Here is a 26,902-nt window from a genome sequence, read left to right as displayed (position 1 = left end):
ATAAGTTTATTATACCATATTTCTTCAAACTGGAACATAATTCTCAAAGTATACTTACGCAAATAGATATGGAATGTCTTTGTTAAAGTTTGTGCCATATTTCCATGGAGTACAGGCGCGAACGCAGACCCCACAATTTTATTATACTATCCCTATTTAAATTGAAACATACTTATCAAAGTATTCTTATGTGCATCTATATCGAAAACCCTTGTAAGCGTTGTTTTTTTTTTCAATTTTTATTTCCATACTTTGGGGCCAGGCGCGAACGGAGACCCCACAATTTTTATGAACCACCATTCTGTCAGATCAAACATACCCATTCCTGATCCTCGATAGATGTTCTATCATTATATGAAATCAGTTTTTTTTTAAAATAGTCAAGCATATAGATGCCGATTCGTGACCAAACACACACACACACAGAGACGTTTAGCTCGACATTATATATATATATATATATATATATATATATATATATATATATATATATATATATATATATAACTACTTCATTTACTCACATAAATTTAATATACGAAAGTATAGATTTATGCGTAAACTTTAAGTATTTACTTCAAACGTGCTCAATACGTAGGTAGAGCTAGTTAGTAATTTATCAAATATATATGGCGATTAAGTTACACTGAATATTCTGCGTTTCATCCACTATATGATTCGTCAGGCTTATGCGCCTAAGCCTGACGAATCCTATAGTGACATACTGATGTGGTTGCTGGTAACATAAATAAAAATAAAACGTTAAGTGGTCTATGGTTTAGTATTTATGTACAAGACATTGAGGCAAAACAAAGGCACGCCAAAGCACAATTGATTCTACTAATTCTCTGCCGTGTAATTTACGCATGGAAAAATTAACGACGAAAAATTAAGACATGGCAAATTGCTTTTTGCCGTTTTTCTATTTTTTCGCTAAAAATCTCTGGAAAAATTAGTAAATAAGATTTTTTTTTCAGATTTAAGTACATATTCAACAATACGAGTCAGACATAAAAAAAGAATTTTACCTTGAGTTAAAAAAAAAAGTTGCATTTTTTTGTTCTTTTTTTTTAGTACTAAAAGTATTTACAATAAAAAGTAAATATCCGACAAATTATTTACTTCCTTCATACCTTGGCCCGCCTGAAATTTGAAAATTTTTCACAAAACTCTTTAACGAAAATAAAACATGATAATCCGTCTAAACAAAATGCAGTTGCTTTTTGTTAGTCTTGATGTAGCAATCCCAAGTTGCTCGATAACGTGTCTAAATATCAGTCGAATAGAAAACCAGTGGGGACAGTTGTACATTTGTCGTAAATTTGCCGTGCCTTAATTTATCTTAGATAATAAGTAAGACCTTACAATTATTGAAAATATTTTTTAAACATGTGAATAGATTTATTTGCAAGGAATTTTCTTCTTATACACACTAATAGTATTAGAGGGTGCTTATTGGCCGAATCGATACCTTCACAGACTATGTAATTCTCCACGTTGAGTTCAAATCTCATAAGATCTATTGGAATCATACACAATATCAACACTTCTATACAAACTGTGAGTGAAAAAAACTTGGATTCAATAAATTGTGTACAAGGATTTATTTAATATTAGTGATGCGACGATTCTATTTTTCCCCCGATTTTGATACAATTACCGATTCTGATGTTTTACAAATTTCTGAATATTTAACTGTAGAATTGGTCTTTAATTGTTGTCAGCCCACCTTCTAAAAAACTTTAATAGTATTTTATATATGTATATATATATATATATATATATATATATACATATATACATACATATATATACATTATATATATACATTTTTTCTTTTTTTTTTTTACACAGTGATCACCACTTATCAAGGCCCGGAAGCCACTCAGGGATAAGGTTTATTGCAAGTACATCACGTTAGTGAGGAGATTTTATGAAGTGTTTAATTAGGGGGGCGGTTCATTAGGAATTTGTTAACATTAGACTTGAAGAAATCCAAGTTGTAGTCCGGAGGGAAGCAGGCAGACGGAACAGAGTTCCACAGGCGTGCAGTTCTAAGAAAGAAGTTTGCTCATGAAATCCGCGTTTTGATTTAGGCACAGATATAGAGTGGGGGAAATTTTTCACAGTGGATTCAGCTAGACGGGTGATTTTCGTGAAAGTTTGGCGAGGGGGGACCAGGGATTGGAGTTCAGACGAGCACCTGCCATGAAAATAACGATAAAACAAGGATAGGATCGCAACGTCTCTTCTGTGGGAGAGGGGTTGCAGGGTAGAGAAAAGGGCATCCCCCACTTAACCACGAAGTCTATTTTGTACTCTGTCAAGGCATGATAGGCTGTTTTTGGCAGCTCCTGCCCAGATATGGATCTAAGAAAGAAACCTTTTAATATATATATACATATACATATATATATACATATACATATATACACACACGCATATACATATATATATATATATATATATATATATATATATATATATATATATATATATATATATATATATATATATATATATATAAGAAAATTAAAACTGAAAGTGAAAGTTGAATTTTACAATCAAAATTTATTGTTCGGCTGAATACTCCAAAGAACAATTTACAAAGTCCTTATTCTGCGGAGTTTCAAAGAATGCTATTCTTGTTATTCTTCTCACCAGAAGAAAGAAAGAAATCAGCAAATTATATTTGTAGTAATGATAGAATTTGCTGGTTATGGCATTAAGTGATGTTAACCATTGCGTATATTAGGTAAACACTACACCCTTTTGATATATATATATATATATATATATATATATATATATATATATTAACCATTGCGTATATCAGGTAAACACTACACCCTTTTGATATATACATACATATATATATATATATGTATATATGTATATATATATATATACATATATATATCCTCGCACTGCTAGACTCTGTAATTCCTTAGCTGTTTCCTACTTCCTTGACTCTAAGCTGAAGAGGTTTAAATGAAATGTAAACAGATATTTCGTTGCTCAACTCCCCACAGTCTCCTGTTAGACATAACCCCTCCCTAAAATATGTGAAGGCAATGTGCTCTACTGAACTTATCGCACACACTCGACAATCACAATTAATAACAAAATCACACTTTCACTGTAGAGATACAAGATGCTGGAAAAAACTCCTTTACAACAGCTAATTCCCTCGGACTGATAGACTTCGGAATCCCCTGCCTGTTTCCTGTTTCCCTGACCGTACTCACATGTAGAAGTTTAAATGTAACGTGAACGGACATCTCACTGCTTAAATCTTCTCTTCTGTGTGTAGTTAAATTTGAACGCAAATTCCATGAAAAAGGTTTCTTTCTTATATCTGCCAGCCAGTGGAACTCTGTACCGCGACATTGCTTTCCAGCTAACTATAACATGATTGTTTTTAAGTCTAATATAAACAACTTCTTGTGAAGCCGTTATTTAAAATAATCAAATTCTACCCAATTTTCACCAGTAACAATCATTAGGAAGGTTTCTCATTGACTCATTGACCCTTAATGTCGATAACAGTCCCTTGTCAGGCACGATCCTAAATAATAACACTTTACGTTCCCAGTAGCAATATGCTTTGTTTGTGGTGAAAAAAAAGTGTAAAGAATTAATAAATAACATGTGAAACCTTTTTCCTTGTGTTGATATTTGGCGCGAAACAGAATTATTAAAGAAACTGGGGTTTTTTTTAGAGGGGGGTAACAATTTGTTTTTTTTGTTTTTTTTAACGGAGTTAAAGAACGCAGCAGAAGTGAAAAGCGAAGAAAACGCGCAGAGAAAAGCCGTTTTGTGGCGGCATCGAAGTCTGTGGCGAGGAACGGGCGTGCGGGCGAGAAACGGAGGGTTAGTCAGCAGCAGAAACTCTACGACGGAGCCGCGTTTACCGTTTTCAATTCTCCGACGACGACGACGCGGAGAGGAGAGCGAAGTAAAAACCGAAGGGCGAGTCCGTTAATCAAAAGACTGGCGGAAGAAGGTGACGACAAAGAGAGGGAGAAGCGCCACAACTCTGACGGAACAAAAGGGAGATACCGAAAGAAAAAGAGAAAGAAAAGAGCTAGGAAAAGAAAAAAAGAAAAACTAGAACATACTTCAGAATCAGAAAGAAAAGAGGAGAGTGTGAGAGAAAGAAAACAAAAAAGATAAACGAAAGAAAGAAAGATTTAGTCGGACATGGATTTTCTCCCTCATGGTCAAAATTAACTACCGAGGAACTTCATTCGGATAAATCAAAATAAAGAGACGGAATCACTTTTTGAGATATAGTGGAGTGAAGCTCCATTCTTATTGAAACAACATTAAAAAAATATTCATGGAAATAAGTTGCGTCAAAATAACTAAAGGATCCGGAAAAGCGCGAAGATCAATATAAATCAGCTAATTTGGAATTTATAAAAGAGATATTAAGCCGTTGTTAAAAAAAGAAATTAACAAGATCGATAACGAAGAAGCGGAAGAAGCTTATCACAACTTTTATTAACCCTTATCCTCGAGTGGCCTACGAGCCTTGATAAGTGATGATTCCATAGTAAAAAAAAAGAAAGCTTTCTTTTTGCTGCAATTATTTTAAAAACACACACTACCAAAAATAGCCTCCCGTCTCTTTTAACAAAAAAAAACAAAAAAAAAAAAAAACAAACACGAGTTTTACCCAGTTGATTTGGAAATATACATCTACTGTACACCTCTGCGTATACCTCTCACACCTCACACGTACACACTCGTACGCATTCGTACATGCACGCACACACTTTTGCAATACACAACATAAAATTTACCGCAAAAAACGCATTCTTCTCTCTTATACCAATAAGTTCATTATTTCGCATTTGTCACCCGATTCTCAGTAAAAATAAATAAATAAAGCACAAGTACACACATATACATACATTCATCCACAGACGGCTGTTTTGCTGTATCACGTATCTTCAGTGTGGCTAGACGTAGGGGGTGCGCTCACACTGGGATTAAAAATACGGTCGTTAGATCAATTTGAACTGAGATCAGCTGTCGGAATTTTAAACACACACACACGAACACACGTACACGCACATATACAAACATACCTACATACATACACACATACAAACTCATAGACACTCACGTGCACACACACAAATAGATAGTTAGATAGATAGATAGATAGATAGATAGATAGATAGATAGATAGATAGATAGATAGGCGTATGTAGTTTGTAATGCTTATGTTGATTCTGTTGAGTCAAATTGATCGTCTATCGAAATTTAATAGTTACTCGCGCGGACATAGTACGCGCATTAGCAGTGTTAAACTTTCTGTTTTGCGATCACTTTCTCCCTAACTTAAAACAACAAACACGTTCGCGTCATTCGATCGGCATTATATTCAGGGCGGATACGCGCGAAAGCTGAGGCAAGTCTATCAATTTCTATGAAGCAAAACAATTGATACTTTCGCAAAACGCAAAATTAAACGCGCGCACACGCATGAAACTACCTAAACAGGAAAACACAACAGAGGACGACAAAAAAAAACATATATTAAATAAATTGCGTGAACGACAAGATATTTTAAACCACAAAGTTGCACTTGAAAGCAAATAATATCGATAACAATTTCAACAGCATATAAAACAAATTAAGCTGATATATAAAAAAAAAACAAATCCTTCATAAACTACGACAAGTGTATCCGCGTTAGGTTAACCTTCTTTCAGGGTACAGGTTTGAATCCCATATAAGTGTGACCTTTGTTTATTCACAGCCCTGTGCTATAAATTAAGCGTTTATTTAATATTGTCATTTACACAAACAGGGTGTTCATAAAAAGTGGCAGTATCCATAATATACGATAGGAAATTATTTAGTTTTGTATTTTTTTGTTTTATAATTTCGTTTCGGGTTTTTTTTATTTGTTTTATTGCGATTTTGAATTTTTTTTTTTTTTCTAAAATGAAACCTTAAAATATTTGTTTTTGATTCTAAATTATTTCAGCCGTTTCCTGTAATGATTTTCATCTGAGATCATCTTTGTTGCGTAATTTTTGTAGTGTAAATTACATCTCTTGTGCTAAATTACATCTCTTAAAACATTCAGTATTTGACTTTCGTTTTCAATAAAACGGTTTAGAAACAAACATTTTGGATCAAATAATTTCAGTCATTTGTAAAAAAAAAAAAAAAAAAAAATTGATATACAAATGGACATAACTATACTCAGGATGAGTCCTTGAAACTGAGTTATTATTATTTAACAACATTTGATTTTACAACAACATGTAAAAAGTAAATTTGAAAATAATTTTGTAACAGAAGTTTTTCAGGCAGATCCATTATATTGATTTCAAACCATAAATAATAATAATAATAATAATAATAATAATAATAATAATAATAATAATAATAATAATAATAATGATTACATTTTTAAATCCTAATAACAGTAGTAACTGATAAACAAAGGAAATGGCCCTGCCTGATAATGTTATTTTTTTAGATCTATAATGTTTATCTTCACCGCAAACTTACACCTTTAATATTAAATACATCTATCTATCTATCCATCTATTTATCTATCGGTCAGTCGATCGATCGATTGATTGATCTATTTATCTGAGAAATCGTTACAATACAAAAAATATTTTGATCAAATCGAAATTTAATTACAAAAAAAAAACTCAACACCTTGCATTAAATAAAGTTTATATATTTTTATTTAAGGTGTATCTCATTTTATAATAATTTATACCAAACGCAAGACATCGGATTTACAATACTGGTATTCATATATAAATGAGCATATATGTACCTGCATGCATATGTTGGCGTAATTAAGTTTATTACACAAGCGTAATAATAATTAAAAAATATTTACTAATTTTCAAACTGAAAAATACACCTAACGTATTCTTTTTAACAACTCCTTATATTTAATATCTACAACTTTTATTCGGTTTTGGTTAGGCAATTATTAAATATTTATACAGAAAATCCCTTAACTTGGTGTCTGTGTTTACCTGCCTCTCCACGAGGACAAAATTAGAAATAAAGTCGGTTTTTAAGGTGGGGAAATCCAATTCCTCAAAATACCAATTGCCTCAATCTAGAAGAATTCTCCTTCAGAGACTTAGAAAAGAATAAATTAAATATACTATCAGAACAGATACTACCCTTTGTTTGTAGCCTTAACTTAGTGTTTCTCTCGCAGGAACGTCACTCAAAACATATAGAGAGATATATCGTTCGATTATTTATAGTTGCTATGAAGTTATATATATATATATATATATATATATATATATATATATATATATATATATATAGAGAGAGAGAGAGAGAGAGATTTAGATATATATGCATATATGCATGTGTGTAGATATATATGCAACTGTTCTAAGCGTGTATAATCTTTATTTTACGGAAATAAAAAAAAAATAAAAAAAATAAAAAAAGCTGTAATGCAATAGTTATTCCACATATCTGTACATTTTAAAACGGTTTATTTTAAATCTAATTCTTTTTGTTGAATCCGTATTGATCACACACATACACAAACATACAACACACCCACACTCACACACGTATACACGTGCGCATACACACTAACACACATACGAACCTTCAAAGGAAACACGCTCAAGAAACTAAAGTGTATTCCTATTTCTCTCAGCTGTTACACGTTGAACCTGACGCAGAGGGTGGGTTGAGGGCTGGGATCACCGAATTGGGCGAAATCACAAGGAGTACCTAAATCTGTGGTATAGTCCCTTCATCGGGTTTCAAATTTTTAAAAGGAAATAAAAGGAGAAAATAAAAGGGACCCTGAACGGGACCCCTATCGAACACACACACCCCTCCCCCACCTACTCAAATGTTTCAGGAAACAACGACTTAACTGTGGTATCACTATTCTAAGATGGAGTAGAATTTCAGATCTTAGACTGATATCACTGGCCTGCCCCACCTGCAGGTGACTTGAATCGACCCAACAGGTGAGTACCTTGCTTTACAAATCAAATTCATACGAGGTCTTATTTGTATTTTTTGGCTTCTTCGAACTATTATTCTCGAATTATATTTTTTCACAACCTTTCAGCCCATGTAACCTTCGACCTTCTTCTGCTGTATTTCGTTGAATTCAAGGATCGTTCTGCACTTTTTTCAGCCCTATTTTTTTTTAAATCGAAAATCTTTCTGTTGAGCTCGAGAATTTTTCCGTCGACTTCGGGAATTTTTCTGTCTAATTCCGGAATCTGCACGGAATTCCGCAAGGAATTTCTTCTCTATCTTTGCTTTCACGACAAGTTCTCGTCTGAACTTTAATCTATGGTTCCTTCTACGCCAAACCTCAACATAATCCTCATCGAGCTACAACCACTACCAACAATTTCCCCTACTCTCTATCTGTACCTAAATCTGATTGCAGATTCCATGAACAACATTTTTGCCTAGAACTGGCCGCTGTAAGAACACGAATCCGCTGGTATGCTTTCCAGCTGACTACAACATGGTTGTCTTCATGTCCAACATAAATAAGTGTCTGATGTCTTACCCTCTTAACTAATCACATTTTATCCAACTCACACCACCAATGATCATTAAGCTGTTGTCTTTACAACCAACACATTAACACTTATCCTCGAATTGCCTTCGGGCCTTAACAAATGGCACCTTCCATATAATAAAACAAACTTTATTTAATCCACGGGAGGTAGCGTGTTCTCGTCCCATCGGCCATTAGTGGGTAGAAGTCCTAAGTAATTCGCAATTGTATATTAAGTGTCGCCAGCCCTGAGGTTTACCCCTTAAACCTAAAGAAGAAGGTAATTTTACAACTGAATTTTAGCAAATACAATATCCACTACGTCACGGGTCCTTGCAGATTTCTGAGTTCGACAAAAGATTTATGAATTCGATAAAAAGATTCCCGAGTTTAACACGATACACGATACACGATACACGGTGAAGAAGGTATAAGGTTACATCGGCCGAAACGTTGTGAAAATAACACTCAAGATCAAAGCAGTAGTCCGAAAAATCGAAATAATACAAATAATTAATCCTCATCTAAAAAATTCTTCTTCATTTTTACGTATCGTTTTGGCCTCCATCTCTCCTGAACACTAGCCCAATCTAATATTATTAACACAGAAGTGACAATGAGAATATAGGCTTAGAATATAAGATACACAGTTTTACAGTAACACTAAGGCAGTAATTATGTCAGATGTGTAATAATTTTAAAACGATTATTATTTTTTAATTATTTGGATTGTTCGGATTATAGTTTTCATCTTGATTGCTTTTTTACAACGTTTCGGCCGATGTAACCTCCGACACTGAATCCACTTTGAATGTTATTGGTGAATGGTGAAAAATAGCGCCCAGTCTATTTCTTTTTTTTTTTTTTTAAATAAATCCGAGTCAATTTTTTTTCGTTTTCTTTTTATATGATGTTTGTATTTTTTTATATGATGTTTGTATTTTTTGATATGATGTTTGTATTTTTTTGATAAGATGTTTGTATTTTTTGGAGATGATGTTTATATTTTTTTGATATGATGTTTGTATCTTTTTGATAAGATGTTTGTAGTTTTTGGAGATGATGTTTGTATTTTTTTGATAAGATGTTTGTATTTTTTGGAGATGATGTTTGTATTTTTTTGATATGATGTTTGTATTTTTTTGATATGATGTTTGTATTTTTTGGAGATGATGTTTGTATTTTTTTTGATATGATGTTTGTATTTTTTGGAGATGATGTTTGTATTTTTTTTGATATGATGTTTGTATTTTTTGGAGATGATGTTTGTATTTTTTTTGATATGATGTTTGTATTTTTTGGAGATGATGTTTGTATTTTTTTTGATATGATGTTTGTATTTTTTGGAGATGATGTTTGTATTTTTTTTGATATGATGTTTGTATTTTTTGGAGATGATGTTTGTATTTTTTTGATATGATGTTTGTATTTTTTGGAGATGATGTTTATATTTTTTTGATATGATGTTTGTATCTTTTTGATAAGATGTTTGTATTTTTTGGAGATGATGTTTGATAATAACTTTTTGTATTTTTGCGATTGTTTGAACTATTGCTCTCATCTTGGTTGTTTTCTAGGCGTTATTCTCCCCCATTCCTTAATAACATTGAATGCCAATGCACCTGAATACAGTCGGGGGTTACATCGGCAGAAACGTTGTGGAAAAACAACAAGAAGAAAACAATAGTCAAAATAATCCAAATCACGCAATAAATGACCATCAAACCTCATTTCCAAAATATAGAAACACCATATCCAAAAAACGGAATGAACCCTGATTTATCAAAAACGATGTTAATAAAGAAATTGTCTGCAGAAGAAAGAAAGAAACAGTGAAAAAAAAGAAAAAAAAACAAGTATAAAAAATTAGATAACACCATATCTAAGAGCACATATTTAAAACTCCTCGGCCTAATATTCACCTGCAACACGAATTTGAACATATACATTACCGACATTGCTAAGGCTGCTGCAAAAAAGGTGGGCTCTCTCTACTGTTCCAGAGCAGTGCTCACATCATAGAGCAAATATCATTACAAAGCCACAATTCCCGCATGCCTAAAGTATTATTGCCACGTAGGAACTAGTGCATTCCCCACTAGTCTCTTCCTCTTAGATAAGATTCCTAAAAGAGTCTCAAATCTTATAGGTACGCACTATCAGCCCAGCTCTAATCTCTGTCCCATCGCCGCATTGTCTCATCCATGTGTATGTTTTACAAGTACTTTAATTGAATGTGCTCTGATGAACGCATAGTGGTCGTGCCCCTCTCAAAGCACTTACTTCTGACTAAGCCGAACAAGCAACAAAGTCCCACCCCATCACTGTTAATGAATGTAGGAATGCCTTCTACTTCTGGTTTCTTGCCCCGAACAACTAAACTTTAGAACTCTCTCCCTATGCCCTGTTTCCCTAACTATGATAACCTGCAAAAGTTAAAATGTAAAGTGAACAAACATCTTGCTACTAAAAAAAACACATAATACCATGTTAGACAAAATCCCAAATAGTAGTCCCTTATGTCCCGGTCGCAAAAAGTTTTGTTTCGGGTCAAATGGAGTAAAAAAAAAAATAGCATAAGAAAAAACGAAAAGTAGAAATAGTGCAAACAGGGTGAGTATTAAAAAATTGGATTACATATTAAGAATTTGTGTATGTACTATTTCATTTACTCGTTTAGTATTGTTAGACTGGGATAATTTTAGGAAGAGTTGGAGAAAACATACTCGATTATATGTAAATAATAAATAATTCGTATAATGATCATACGTACATTATCAAACAACAAGCCCTCCCTCCCCTCCAAAATAAAAAGAAGAAAAAGGGGAATGTATCAATTGAGGTGACTAATACCATCGGATACAAGACGCAAGGCGCATGCGTGTGGGTGGGAGTAAAGTCGAGTATGGGGGAGTAAAGAAAGAAAGAAGCAAACAAAGCGAGGTTTCGCACAAACGAACACACGCACACACACGCATTTGTAAACACTATATGTTGCTTAGTTTCTTAACACATAAACACAAATTAACTTCCACTTACTATATATATATATATATATATATATATATATATATATATATATATATATATATATATATATACTAGCAGGGAGACACGTCGTTGCCCGGGATTGAATGTTGATCAACGAATGTTTCACACTCCAATATTTTTATTGTTATCGAAATGTGAAAATCGCCCATTTTTCAGTCAAATCGATTGATTGACTGCTCTAGTTGGGGACCCATCGTGGTGCACTGAGAGGGACCTTCACATGCCTCACAGTAAGGGACTTAGTCCACCATACATTGTAGTCTATATTGCACTGTAGAGAACCTATAGTTGTTTTTTTTATAAAATTATTACACACACACACACACACACACACATATACATATATATATATATATATATATATATATATATATATATATATATATATATATATATACTGTCCTGAATTAGTTCAATATGCAAAATTCAATTATCGTGCTTCAATTGCGATATGAACAGAAATATTGATTTCGGAAGTGTCCTGTCATATCAAAGAACTTACGTTCATTTTATAGTCCTGGCTTTTGTGCTTGTACAGTGATAAAGGTTTTAATTTATGTTTAAAATTACAAAAGTTAAGTATTATAGTGCATTTGTCCTTCAAACATAAATCTTTATTTCGAATGCGCTCTTGTCATATCTAAGAACCTACTGTTGATTTTATTTGTCAGGCCTTTCGGTTTCTGTGGTAATAAAACTTGCCAAATTCACTTGGGTGTTTAGGCTGTGTGTGGTGATAACCTTGGTCCAAATCGGCTGCTCCTTATTTTATTTGATTATTTTGTTTATCGAGTATCAATACTTATCGAAGACATTCAAATATTTAGACCAGAAATTGTTTGAGTAATTTGACCGCAGAGGTCAATTTTTTTAAACTTTGACCTCTATTATGACCCCTTAAAATTTATTGTTTTGGGCTCAAATCAAGTTATTAACTTAGATCCATGTCCAAGGAACTTAGATCTAAAGTTTTAAGACCCAAAATTGTCGGAGAAGTTTGGTAGAGTTCTCAAAAGTCAAATCGTTGAACTTTGACCCCTTAATCGACAAATGTCTGTCCAAAAACCGATCACATCGATTTTCCCAAATCTCAGTACCCTGTATATAAAATTTCGAGTCTGTAGACTGAAAATTGACACATTAAATACACACACGCATATATATATATATATATATATATATATATATATATAATTTTCGTTTTCTATATTTCAGAGGGATTCAGTTTTTTAATATAAGCGTTGTTGGCTGAAGAGGTCTCTAGTTACTAAATACTAGAAAGCCCAAAATATGCTCATGACTGTGTAGCACCACATTACTGCTTATGGAAACACAAATTGAAAGTATATATATATATATATATATATATATATATATATATATATATATATATATATATATATATATATATATAAAGAGAGAGAGAGAGAGAGAGCCAATGTTCACAAAGTTATACTATGCAGATATATAATAATACTATAGGTATATAGGTATACTAATGGTATATATAATACTATATATCTATATAATATTTACAATATTCATAATGCTATATGTATTGTATATATTACTATATACAATATATATAATCTAATATACAACATAATACAATGCATATATAATATATATCATACGACATACAATATATATTTACATAAAATACTAAACAAAATATATTATATTATATATGTATATATAATATTATATACAATATATATATATATATATATATATATATATATATATATATATATATATATATATATAATTTTACGGAAAAACAAATATCTACGAAATGGATTTAAATAGCAACGATAAAACTGTTAAATTTTTAAAGCAACATAGAACATAATGATATAATAAATAACATGTGAATTATTGGGAGGGAAAAATCGATAATCTTTACCGTTAATTTTTTTCCGAAGATAGATCGAGATACGAAAACACTCGCCGTAAAAAAAGCGACTATAGCAATTAAAACAGCCAGTTCATGTCAAAAAACAAAAATAAAAAACCTAATAAGACATCTTTAATAGATGAGAGTATCTAGATAGAGAAATGTTGATATTATTTATTCAAATATGATAAACAGAAAGAATACTGCTTAAATACACACACGCATGTGTTCTTGTGTGTGTTTATATATATATTTGTTTGTTTGTATTACATTAGCATTAATATGTCGCTACACATTCATGAGTACGTTTCAGTCAGTAAGTTAAACGTTATTAGAGACCTCTTCAAACTACATTGCTTATACATAAGTTTAGTCCGTAAACTTCGGTATTAAACACATATGCGTATATGTGTGTAGTACTTACACATTCATGAGTACGTTTCAGTCAGTAAGTTAAACGTTATTAGAAACCTCTTCAAACTACATTGCTTATACATAAGTTTAGTCCGTAAACTTCGGTATTAAACACATATGGTAAATGTGTGTAGTACTTACATACGTATATATATATATACACATATATATATATATATATATATATATATATATATATATATATATATATATATATATGAATTTGAAATTTAGAATTAAAATAAGGGAATTTAGAAAATTATATTAATATTAAGTGATTAATCCTATCTCGAGCAAAATGCTCCGTATTCAAGATAGAGCAGTAATATATGAGCCAATTTAAATTATGTATATTATGATTCACAAAAGTTTATTGTCCATAAAACAAGCAATGCAAAATTAGATCAGTTATTTCCTTATTTCATGGACTTTAAAAAAAATCTTTTTTCTTTAAAAGAAAAAGTAGTAAAATGATTTTATAAAACACAAGCATTTCAGCTCGGCGTTTCCCGGGGTGTTTGGAGGTGTATGTTGATCAAAAAGAAAAAAAATGTTTAACATTGACCCCTATTATAACCCATTAACATTTATTGGTTTGGGCTAAAATAAAGTTATTAAGTTAGATCCATGTCTAAGAAAACCTATATCTAAACTTTCAAGTGTTTAGACTCAAACTTGGCGGAGGAGTTTGGTAGAGTTCTCAAAGGTCAAATCGTTAAACTTTGACCCCTTAACAGCCAAATTACTGGCCGAAAACAGACTACAAAGATTTTCCCAAATCTCACTATCCTGTATATCAAATTTCGAGTCTGTAGACTGAAAATTGACAGAGTTATTGCGTAGGAAAATGTACACAGACACACAGACACTCAGAAATACAGACACGTTTACTTTTATAGATATACAGGCATTTCAGCCCGGCGTTGGCCGGGTGTTTGGAGGTGTATGTTGAGCAAAAAAAATATAAAGGCGGTAGTAGGAAGGACGGCTTGAACCCGTACCGCGAAGGAGGAAAAAATAGGGAAAAAACCTGACGTCTTTACTGTTAAAACCATCGCCAAACCGTATTTGGATGTGTAGGTTGAGCAAAAAATAAATAAATAAATAAATAAATAAAAAAGCGGTCAATTTTTGTAACTTAGACCCCTATTATGACCCCTTAAAATTTATTGTTTTGGGTTATAATGAAATAATTAAGTTAGATCCATGTCCAAGGAACCTAGAGCTAAAATTTCAAGTGCGTGGACCCAAAATTGTCAGAGGACTTTCGTAGAGTTCTCACAGGTCAAATCGTTGAACTTTGACCCCTTAATCGGCAAATTTCTGGCCGAAAACCGATAACATCGATTTTCCCAAATCTCAGTACCCTGTATATCAAATTTCGAGTCTGTAGACATAAAATTGACAGAGTTATTGCGTAAGGAAATGTACACACACAGACACACAGACAGACAGATACACAGACAGACAGATACACAGACACGTTCACTTTTATAGATAGATTGCTGGTTAATCCATATATATATATATATATATATATATATATATATATATATAATTCTCTTATATCTATAATATAAAGCTGAATGTGTGTGTGTGTGTGTGTGTGTGTGTGTGTGTGTGTGTGTGTGTGATCATCAATAGGCTCCTATATGGTTGACTATTTAAAAAAAAAAAACTGATTACATATAATGATAGAAGATGTATCGAGCCGTTTGATCTTTCATTAAAACTGTGGGGTTTGCGTTCGCGCCTGGCCCACAAAGTATGGAAATAAAAAAATTAAAAATTAAAAAAAAAAAAAACGTTTACAAGTGTTTTTAATATAGATGTACATAAGAATATTTTGATAAGTATGTTTTAGCTTAAATAGGGATGGTATAATAGAATTGTGGGGTGTGCATTCGCGCCTGACCTCCATAGAATGGAAATATGTCACAAAGTTTAACAAGGTTTTTTAATATAGATCCACGGAATATTGTGATAAATGTTTCAGTGTGAACAGGTATGGTATAATAAATTATTGGGTTTATCTATTTCATTTTTACTTTCATCATATTTGCTTTGGTTTTGATACCCCCAAATTCGAAGCTATATCTTTACAACCCTTCCTTTTTATAACCTATCATAATTTCATAAATCAGAGTCCATTTACTGTAGGCTGTTTTTGAACCCAGTCAACGACGGGTACAAGTTTGTTAAAATGTTCCATTTTGACAGCACATATATCGTAACGCAGTATCTTTCCTGTAATTATCAATCCATATTTTTAAAATTTATCCCGCCCTTAACTCTTCAAAAAAAAAAGGAACTCATCAACTTTAAAAAAAAATAATGAAAAAGGCGTGATTGCAAAATCTGAAAATCGGAGAAGTTGCAATTATTTGTTCTATTTGCATTTTCCATATATATATGAGCCATAGGGGGGAAAACCGAAGCAGCAAAACTAAAGCTGGCACTTTATATACAAATGTAGGCAGATATGGGCATATATTATTGGTTTGAAAACATAGGTTGTTTTTTTACCAATTTTCATAAAATTTAACAATTATAATCTTCAAAAAGCCTGAAAATTTACGTGTAGTTTCGTCCAATATGAAATTTCGCTATCAGTATAGATATATCTAAATACACACATATACACAAACATACACACACACACATATATATGTGTGTGTGTGTGTGTGTGTGTGTGTGTGCACGCGTGTGTGCGCGCGCGTGTGAGTGTGCGTGCGTGTGTGTGTTGCTCAAAAACCTTAATTCTTCGGTATAGCTAATCCACACAGGCATATATGAAAAATAGAGGACATTCTCGAAATGATTTTACCTCCAGTAACAGCATTAAATTGGATACTCAACCAGACTAGATGTTATCTTGACCTGGAACCCAAGAAGAGACCATGGTCAAATAATAAGAGAGAACTTAATATTCTTAACTGACTTAACATTTTAGACATGAATGAGATTCAAAGCGTTGGCATTATTATCTTTATTTTTGAGAAATTCAACTAAAAAAGAATGGAATGAAAAAGCGGAATATATATATATATATATATATATATATATCAAGAAAGAGAATTTCCAGCCCTTGTTTTGAATTCTTTTCTATGGTCAACATAGGTTTTCTTTCGATACTTTAAAACAATTAATTTAAGCCTGTGGTCGTCCTTCAAAGTGAATGTTCTAGGGTGACCAGATCCAGAATTTCCTTCTTCCAAGCGTTCGACTTCAAACTTTTGACCAATTCGCTTCACTACAGAAAGAGATGTTTTTATATTTTCTTTTCTTAAAATATCAAAATTTGCTCGTAAGTCATTTTGGACTGCCTTAATCCTGCAATTCGTTTTTTTTTTATATTCTCGCCAAAATGCGGTCTTAACATTTTTAGGATTAATTTTTTCTTTTATCATTATTATATGCTTTAATAATAATAATAATGATCTGCAAAACATAAATTTTCAGTTTAAATTAACGAAAATTCATGGAAAAATATTGAAAAATCGATTTCTTTCTTCTTTCACTCTTGATCCATTTTTTTTTTTTTTACTCATGAGTATATATATATATATATATATATATATATACATATATATATATATATGTTTGCGTGTGTGGGGGGATAAAAGATCAATACGAACAATATATAGATGTTTATATCTTTTTTTTATTTATTTCCTGTGTGTTGACGTGTACGAATACAATTTTTTTTTCAAATAAAAACGAAACAAGAACATTATATATATATATATATATATATATATATATATATATATATATATATATATATATATATACAGAGATGAGTACAATATATGTGTTCTTGTTTATGTTTTTCTTATGTATGTGTCAATATCTAAAATTATGTCTGCATATTAATGTGTTTATATTTAACTGTTTTCATATTTATGTATATAAATGTGCGTGTATATATGTACCTGCTTGTATATAGATATAAATAAATATAGCGTGAGTAATTAAATGAAGTACTATAAAACTAATCGAAAATATAAATCCATGCAATAAGTGGTGGTAAGTCCGATGCATCTATTATCGATGAAATACCACAAAGAAAGAAGAGTCCAGACTTGTCAAATATAACCACTTATTTTCAGAAACACAGAAGAGAATGTCAGGATATCACTTCTGCCAAATTTCCATAAGACAGATTTTTGTTTCGTTTTTTTTTTTTTTTAATGAGGATTGAAAATTTGCATTTTTTGTATTCTCCGAACTATTGGTTTCATTATGAGTGTTATTCTTACAATGTTTCGGCCGATGAAATCTCCGACTTTCTTCAGGTGTTGCTTGTCGAACCTGGTAATCTTTCGTTTGGGCTATGTACTTTTGAATAGAATTGCTTCGCTAATACACAGGGGTATTATTTTTGTTCGGTCAGCCATGAACAAGTAGAAAGCATAAGTCATTCGCAACTGTATTTAGAGTATTGTCAGCAAAATAAAGATTAGGACGATACTTTATCAGAGCAACAGACGTTTAGCACAACTATCTCGGCTAACAGGTAAAAATGAGACGCATTACTGAACGGAAACAGGCGATGGATGAAGACTTCTAAAAAAAAAAAAAAAGATTTTGAGATCTACAAAAGCGTATTCGTGAATCAGATTCATTCAGTGATGAAAAATAGAACACTGGAGTCGACCACAATTTTTTTTTCATACTTTACGATAAATTGCTTTCAAACAGAACTTAAAAAACTTCACAGATCTCGAAAAGAGCGTTGATGAAGTGGAAAGAAAAGCGATCCCCTAACCTCTAATTTGCTAACTTGCTTCCAAAGAGATCATAAATGCAGTTTTCAAACTCTATCAGAAATCAACCACAGGTAATGTTTAAAGTTTCTAACGGTTCCAAAGAATCTTGCATACTTTGTACGTAGGATTTCGCAAAGAAACAAAAGAAGGAAATTCGACTCGGATTTTTTATGCAAATAAAAGGCATTTAGTTGTGGTACTTTTATCACAGCGCATTTCATCTTGTTTTAAAGGTGTCTCTATGCGCCTTGTAGTTAACAAAACAATGACGCGTCGAGCACGTGTTCTTTTCTGTAGCAACCCTGGTTTCCAATCTCTCACTCTGGCCCTTCTTCGCCTCGCTGTCTCTCCACATGTTTTTTTTTTAATTTCTGTTTTTCTTTCCGCTGCTATGTCTGCCGATCGTCTCACTACATACGGTATTCTGATCATGTTTTTGTTCCATAATCGGATTGCATCTTGTTTCAAAATTTCCTCTCGCACTGAATCTTCTAAACAATCTGGTCACCAATCTTGTTCCTTATTACTCACTTCTTTTATTTTCTTTCTCTTCCTCCACTGTGACGTCAACTCACAGCTTGATCATTTGCATAGTGAAGTACCGCTTCTGCCGTTGCGCATGCGCCAGCGGCTCTGTTACATAGCTCGCCTTGCCAAAAAGTGATTTACAAGAATTTATTTTAACCTTGCTCAGTGGTAATAATAGAAAAGAAAAAACTCCAAAGATCAAACAAAAAAACGCATGAGTAAATGAATCCAAAATAAATATATTAACGTACAGTTTTCTTAGTTTATCATTTTATTTTGTTTTTACAATGCCTTTTTGATTCATTGATTTATTCTTTTTTTTTTTTTGTAAAAAAGGAATTTAAACGTATTTTTCTAAATATTTAAGACAACGTTTTAATACGTTGAAAGGCGGTAAAACTCAGTTAATTGTTTAAATAGAGAGAATGATGTTTTTTGTATTTTCCGAAATTTGACTGAATTTTTTCAAAAAATTTTCCAGCGTGGTTGTCAAAAATTAAAGTTTGGAATGTTAACAATATCTTACAAAGTTAATTAAATCGAAGCAATATTATATCCAATTCCATTGAACACTATTTGATGATTGTTGGTTTTGTGTCGGTTACTCCTCCAGTTTTAAGTCATAAACTGAATTTATTGCTTATCTCGACTGTTTTATAACAACTACGTTATACTGTTAATTGCCTGGTTTGAGGCGGGCGGTAGCCACCCACTGGGACTAAATAGCCCCTCCCACCGTTACGGAGGATCCGAAGCGCCTGGCCGCGACGTCAATTTGACCAGACTTTTAATTCGTAACTATCTTCCACCGTTGCGAGAGCCTGAGCGAAGAAACTTGTGCTTTGCCCAAGCGGCACGAGTGGAACTTGACCAGAGCCGGTAGAACCCAAGGAATGACAAGGTCGATACGTTGGTACCGACTCTGGCTGCAGAAGATGGCAATTGGCTCATAAGAAGCCCATTCGACCATTGATAGGTCTTGCTTTTGGTCCTGCTCGGTGTCCCCACACCCTCTTCACTCAGGTTACCCCGGGCGGGGGAGCCGGTTTAGTCGCCGACGACCCGACCATGAGGGAGCTAGCACTGGGTTTCATGGTACCAGTGGACCTCAGCTGACAATAATTACTGTTAATTGTATTCCGTGATTCAGCTGTTACATTTTCCAATTATGTAAGTTTTTTTATGCACTGCTTTCTCATCTTCCTCCACGACCCTCGACTTCCTTACACATATATCAGTCATAAGATTAATCTATCCTTGTGCTCGGTTAATCGAATAAGCATACGCCAACTGCCCAAATAGTTTTCTTTTGGTTAAAACACTCTCTCCAAAATTCCGTACTAAACTAGTTAGCATAACCACTGGCCTTGTCATGTGACCTATTCGTTTCTTAGCTTCTCGGTTCTTTGTCGCGATAATATTCGGGGTAACACTAGTTAATCTAACCTGTTTTTAGTCTTGCGGCCCATTTTGTCTCTTAACTCCTCCGCCCCTGTATCGAGATTATCTGAAACACATACGGCACATTTTGTTTCTTAACTGATCATCCCCTTTTGACAAGATTATTCGAGATAGTTATCACCCAAACATCACCCAAAAGGCCACAAGCATTACGCGTGTTCTAACTTAATCAACAATCAACATATTATGCAACAATTATTGCTTTTCCCCTCTTTGTCTAAATGCGATTTTATCATATGTATATCAGGCAGTTCTTTTTTTTTTTACATGGACGTCACCACTTATCAAGGCCTGGAATCCATTCGGGGATAAGGGTTATTGCGTGTATCAATGGGATAATATCGTAGTAATCGTTAGTAATGGAGATCTGATAAAGTGTCTTACTTAAGGGGGCGGTGTATCAGGAACTTGTTTATGTTGGACTTGAAAACATCCGAGTTGTAGTCAGGTGCGAAACAGGCAAACGGAAGAGAGTTCCAGAGGCATGAACTTCTAAGAAAGAAGCTTTGTTCATGTAATCTACGTTTGGATTTAGGCACAGATAAAGAATGTGGAAAATTATTGACAGTGGTTTCAGCTAGACGGGTGTTTTTCGGGAAAGATTGGCGAGAGGGCCAGATATTGGAGCTCAGACGAGCACGTGCCATGAAAATAACGGTACCATAAAGTGGGAAAAGAAAAGGACATACCCCACGAGGCCACGAAGTCTATTTTGTACTCTGTCAAGTCAGGATAGGCTGTTTTTAGCAGCTCCTGTCCAGATGTGGCAGCAGTACTCCATCCTTGGATGTATTGGCTTTTATATAGATAGAGAATTGCATCAGCAGTGAGCTATTTTTATTCAACATGATCACTATGTTTATTCACTTACACTTTCCACTAACTTAGTTCGTAAACTCAGCCATCAGAAGCCCTGTAACTATCTTCCATGACATCTCTCATGGCTATGTTACGTCCGTCACCTGCAGATCTGATCCGTTGTCCAAATTGCACCGGCAGCATTCGCATTACTTACCAACAATTTCGTCATTACACACATCCCACATTTCCGCATGCGAAGATTATAAGTAATTTTAATGCTTAGAAATTTTTGTTTCTATCGAAGCTATGATGCAATCGCTGCGTCTTTTTTATTACATTTTCACCCCAAACATTGCCGCTTGATTTAGGGGCTACTATCAGGGAATAAGTTACAGGGGTACTATGTGTGGAGTTGGGCAGCAAGATGTCGGTTCACGTTACACTTGAACTTCTGCATGTCAGTACAGTTGAGGAAACAGGAACCTGGAATGGAATTCCAAAGTCTAGTGGTTCTGGGGAAGAAACTACTGGAGTAGAAGCCTGTCTTACATCTAGGGATCTCTACTGTGAAGGAGTGAGATTTAGCTGCTTGTCGGGTTTGTCAGGAGTATTTACGTCGAAGGGGTACAAGTGATTGCAGTTCGTCGAGCATTTACCGTTAAAGTACTTGTAAAACAGGCAGAGGGATGCTATATTTCATCGATGAGGCTAAAACTTAGATAACAGTTCAGGACCTATCAGGTTGGCGACTCTCTTTTGAACCTCGTACAAGAGCGAGACTCTAGTAGCAGATGCACCAGCCCAAATATGACAACAATACTCCATACATGGGCGAATGGTGGTCTTATAGAGGTACAGGATACTTTCGAGCGTTAGTAGCTTTATAGCTTGCTTTTTCACATAAGGAATTTCGGTTTTAGGATTAAAGGATGACGTGCCGTTAACATTTCGTGTCTTATCTGACTCCGAAAAAGTTTTGCTTGTCGCTAGTTTTAAAATTAAAGATATTTCTGTGTTTGGTTTTAGATTCATAAGAATCTACGTAACAAAATACTGGAAAAGAAAAGACGCAGTTTAAAAAAATACAAATAAAAAGAACTATTTATAAGTCACTCAGCATAGTTTGTGATAATAATTGCCGTTTTATTGTTTGTTTGTTTTTTCATTTTATAACTGCATTTTAATCCGTAAAGTAAAAAAAAGTGGAAATGTTTATTATTTTCAGCTGGGAGTTGGATATCACTTGGATATTCCAAATACAAATTTACAGCAATATAAATATGTTCAATTCGAAATGTTTACTATTAAATTCACATTTAAAATCGAATTAGTTATTTGCTACGTCAAATAAGCATGAAATTGCCTGTATAATATTATATATATATATATATATATATCATCCTCATCATCATGCAGTCCGTCAGTCTTGATGATGACTAGTCGGGGCCTCAGTGCTTTATCCTTTGGTGTTGACATAGTCCTCTTTCTGTGTGAAACATCCGATCATAGGCACTGCATATGTGGGTGCCAGGGTTGTGTCGTTTATAGTGTCTCAGCTCTAAGGCTTTTCCAATCTTTCTCTCTATTTCTTCTTTCCTTTGTGGAGACTGTTCCACCAACCACTCCTTTCTTTGGCTTGTTCCTCCCAACTCTCGACATTGATGTTCATTGCCTTCAGGTACCGCTTTGTTACATCTTTGTAGCGAAGCTTCTGACCTCCTACCTTGAGGGTTCCATTTTCCAGTTCCCCGTAGAAGATCATCTTTGGAATTCGGTTTACTTCCATTATATATATATATATATATATATATATATATATATATATATATATATATATATATATATATACATATATATATATATACATATATATATATAAAGGACCTTTTTTGTGTATATTCGTTTAATATGCGCTTAAGAACGTTATTTTATGTACCTGGCAGTGTTCTTGGATAGGTTCTGCATCGAAATGTTTACGTTAAGTATCGATATACGATAATCGAAATAATCCGATGAAAGAAGGAACAGGCGATTTTGACTAGAGTTAACACCTTACATAGCCTAACAACACACGTAAAACGAAAAGTGTTATTAATATACAAGAAGTAAAACAATGCATATAGGATCAACAGTAGATTTATTTATAAGATAGGGGTCCTTCGAAATGAATGTTTCTGTTTAAACAGCAATTGCATCATGATACTTGACTTTTTTTTATTTTAAACTTAAATTCAAGCCATTATTACCGCACAACCAGTAAGGTTAGTCATATAAAATCAACAGTGGCACTTTCGAAATAAATGTTTCTGGATAAAGCACAATTGAAACATCATACTTGATATTTGCGTTAAAAACTTTTATTCTAACCATATTATATATAAAATTATTTTATAAAATCAATAGTAGATTCTCTACAGTGCAATGTAGACTACAATACATTGTAAACTAAGTCATTGCCGGGGGCATGTAAAGCTTTCTTCGGGTTCATCGCGATATGTTCATAACTAGAGCAGGCAATCAAGTGATTTGATTGATGAGTAGGCGATTTCATCGATTTCGATGAAAATAAACGTATTGGAATTTTGGAACATTTGTTGACCGCATTCAATATCGAGTAATATCGGGTCTCTCTATTATTATACTATATACTTGAAGATCACGCCTTATCAAGGCTCGAAAGCCATTCTTGGATAAAGGGTTAATGAATATTAAGGAAACAACGAGAGAGCACCGTGATTAGCAACAACAGGGGAATTTTGTTAGGGTTGAATTGTATAAGATGACGCTTCAACAAGAACAAAAGTGAATATTTGTTTAGTTTTACTCATAGATAGAGATTTAGGAAAATTGTTGATAGTTGTTGTAGCTGGACAAATATTTGTTGCGAAAATTTACATAAGAATTGGAGCTCAGTCGATCACCATAAAAGTAACGATACAACATAGATAGCCGCACAGCGTCTTTTCTGTGCGAAACCTTCCACAAGCGGCGATTGTCATCTCCTGCACTGATGATTGCGTAAGCATGCAACACTAGTGTTTGTAAATATGTAAAAATGATAAAAAAAAAACATTTTTTATAATTATATGTTAGTGTGTCGGTCTTTGTTTCTGTGGTTGTGTGTTTGTTTTCATTAGAATATATTTTGATAAATAATAAAATTAATGAATATGTCTTTTAATTTTTTTATTATAAAATGTAATTTGGCAAGTATCTCAATTGACAATCCTTCTTAGACAAAATAAATTTGGGGAAACCTTATTATTGAACTATTAAAAATCAAAATGTGAAAATACGTAAACGGGTTGTTTGACGTTCAAGTGTGTATTTCTTTCCCTTTTTCCGTTCGGTAAAAATTGAACACCTTTCCATGCTTTTCATGAGAAATTCATTTTAGGATCCTCTCACCACCACTTTGTCAATTATCGATTCCGCCATTAATAATACGACGATGAACCGGGTGAGAACCAATCAGCTGGTGTTATTTCTTTCGATTTTTTTTATTTATTCATATTCAGCCTTATTCAGTTGTGTCGTAGTGTTTCTCGGCTAAACGTAACTTCAATAATTACACATTTAATTACTTTTTTATTGCTTCTTATTAAATTTTATAAAATCAAAAATGCAAATAAAAAAATAAAAACAATAATGTTGTTAGGAACTTACTTACTCTCCTATCAAATTAATTGTATTTTTTTCTTTTTTGTGGGGGGGGGGCATTTTTATCCCATTCCTCACCATTTTTTTATTCAATTATAATATTCGCTGCAAATAAAAATCGTGGAAATGAAATGTTGATGATATCTCAAAAAATTTTAGTCCATAGGGAAAATGTGGTGATTGTCTCGAGAAAGTACGGGCGTTGGCGCACATTGGTTCTTGTTAGATTTAAGTTATGTGAGGCTTGGCCAGCATCAGATGGGTGACCATCTAAGAAAGCTGGACGCTGTATGCCATCTTCTCATGAGTGTGGTTTAGATACGACCGCTTGTGAATTTCATATTCCCTGGAAACTTCCTTAGTCGGAAGCAGCCGGCATATCCCGCCAAAGTTTAGTAACACACAAAGCATTATCGGTTCTAGAAAGAGCTTGACCCTCTTCTTGGTTTTGTGCCTCACTCATTAAAATTACGAAAACCACTGTATGTTTAATGTGTTAGATATTCACTGTGGTTAGTGGTGCAATGTGTTTTTCGGTGTATATAATTTGTAAAACCCGACTTTTGTCATTGTCCCGATATATACACTTGGCAGCGAAATAAAACACACGATGATAAAGTGGAAATTATTATTTTTGATATTCATAAATGATCTCTCTGATAAACTTATTACTGAGATGAGTATATTGCTGATGACACCACTCTCTATAACAGGCACGAGGGGAAAACAAATGAACACATGTCTAAGGAAATGGCAGAAACATTAGAGAATGACCTCCAGTCTGTAGTGGAATGGGGACAAAAATTGATGGTCATATTCAATGCTGCTAAGACTAAACTTGTTTCCTTCAACAATTACCATTACAAGTAACCTTCTCTACCACCAATAGCAATGGCTAAAAACACATTACCCGAAAGTACTTCTTTAAACTCCCCGGCAAACGTTCACAAGGAACATGAACTGAAATAGATATATGGAGGGCATTGCCAAGGCTACTGCGAAGAAGGTGGGCCCTCTAGACCGTGCTAGGAAACTACTTACGCCTGAAAGTATCCTGTACCTCTATAAGGCCACCATTCGCCCATGTATGGAGTACTGTTGTCACATTTGGGCTGGTGCATCTGCTACTTGTCTCTCACTCCTTGACAGGATTCAAAAGAAAATCGCCAACCGACAAACTCAACAAGCAGCTAACTCCCACCCCTTCACAGTAGAGATCCCTAGGTGTGAGAAAGCATTCTACTACAATGGTTTCTTCCCCAGAACTGCTAGGCTTTGGAACTCCCTTACGGTATTCTGTTTTCCCAACGGTACTGACATGCAAAAGTTCAAGAATAATGTGAACAGACATCTTGCAACTCATCTCCTCTCATAATACCCCTGCAACTTATGTCCCCGATAGTAGCCCCTACTTCAAAGTGGTACTGTGCCTTGTTTGTGGTGAAAATTGAATTTTAAAAATTGAGAACCAATTAGCTGGTGTTATTTATTTCGAATTTTTTAATTCATATTTAGATTTAATCAGCTTTCGTCTACGTGTATTTCTCGTTTCAATGTTGCTTTAATAATTACATATTTACTTATTTTTATTGCTAATTATCAAATAATTACTAAGACCAACAATTCAAAAAAGTAAAATAAAATAATTTCGTGCAATTCCAGTGCTTACCATATTTAACAAAGGAAAACAAAATGAAAATATTTTTGACTTACATATCGCTCACAGAAGAAAGTTTAGTAATACTAAGTATTATCGGTTCTAGAAAG

At 33.4% G+C, this 26,902-nt stretch overlaps 1 protein-coding gene across 3 annotated transcripts in view; it reads left to right on the top strand.

The window, feature by feature from the left end:
- Positions 1-7,339: 7,339 nt before the first annotated feature.
- The window catches only part of LOC145291152 (neuronal acetylcholine receptor subunit alpha-10-like), a 693,294-nt gene continuing 673,731 nt past the window's right edge, over positions 7,340-26,902 (top strand). Inside the window, exon 1 of one of the 3 annotated variants that reach the window (XM_080136680.1) lies at positions 7,340-8,000. The gene's annotated coding sequence lies outside the window, so the exon portion shown is untranslated. The remainder of the gene's footprint in view (positions 8,001-26,902) is intronic. The other 2 variants (XM_080136678.1, XM_080136679.1) reach the window with 2 other exon arrangements.

Source organism: Euprymna scolopes, chromosome 12 (genome assembly GCF_053919585.1).
Source record: "Euprymna scolopes isolate OS-2025 chromosome 12, ASM5391958v1, whole genome shotgun sequence".
Classification (NCBI taxonomy): domain Eukaryota; kingdom Metazoa; phylum Mollusca; class Cephalopoda; order Sepiida; family Sepiolidae; genus Euprymna; species Euprymna scolopes.
Note: the sequence above shows the minus strand (reverse complement) of the source record. Positions and strands in the feature narration are given on the sequence as shown.